The sequence below is a fragment of the Frankliniella occidentalis genome, unplaced genomic scaffold, assembly GCF_000697945.3.
Source record: "Frankliniella occidentalis isolate FOCC.00 unplaced genomic scaffold, Focc_3.1 Scaffold72, whole genome shotgun sequence".
NCBI lineage: Eukaryota > Metazoa > Arthropoda > Insecta > Thysanoptera > Thripidae > Frankliniella > Frankliniella occidentalis.
In genome coordinates, this window is record NW_026267202.1 from 740,749 (window position 1) to 741,562 (window position 814).

The window sequence follows — 814 nt, forward strand, 5'->3', positions numbered from 1 at the left end:
CAAGAAAACGGAAGTCACCATGTTAAAGCATTGCGATTTCCGTATTCTTCTTCTCCGCATTCTTCTGCATTTCAGAGTTACCGGAATGCTTTATTGAACTCACGCTTGCTGTTCCCAAAATTCTAGTTGACTATCTTTTTTTTTTTTTTTTTTTTGCGCGGGTACTAGAACCAGAAAAGGCACGGTTTGGTCGCTGGTATGATGCGTCATGCGTTGACTTTCTGTGTGTGCTCGGTTAGAATTTGTTTGCATTTTTTTACCACATATCCAGTCAACCAACGCCTCGCCAACCACTTACAAAAACCCGCATTCCGAGGCGGATGTGTATCAGCGCAGGTCGTTTGTGTTGAGCAGAAAAAGGGCGAATGACATTTTCACCCCCGCCCGACGCGACGCGACGGCGGAAAACACTCTTTCCTGCCCTGCCGCCCGCCTCGCACGGTGAAAGTAGTAGTAGCAGCAGTACAGTAGTACAGTACCCGGGGGCGGCGGGTGGTGGTGGTGCAGGCGCAGGGCCCTCCCTCCGGTACGGACCCAGCTCTCTATTCCGCCTCGACGTGCTCTCCCCGCCGAACCTGCTCTGCTCTCCCCTGCTCTCCCCTGCTCACGGTAATGCACTCCCCTGGCGTTGGGGCCCTCCTCTCTCCTGGCGGCCCGGCGGCGGCCCTGGCCAAGGCATAACGTACAACCCATCTGCATACGACACGGGTTATTTGCGATGCTGGCGAGCAGAAAGAATAAGGGCGCAGCATCCTTTCCCTCCCCGCTGCCCCCCCCTTTCTCTCTCTCTCTCTCTCTCTCTCTCTCTCTCTCT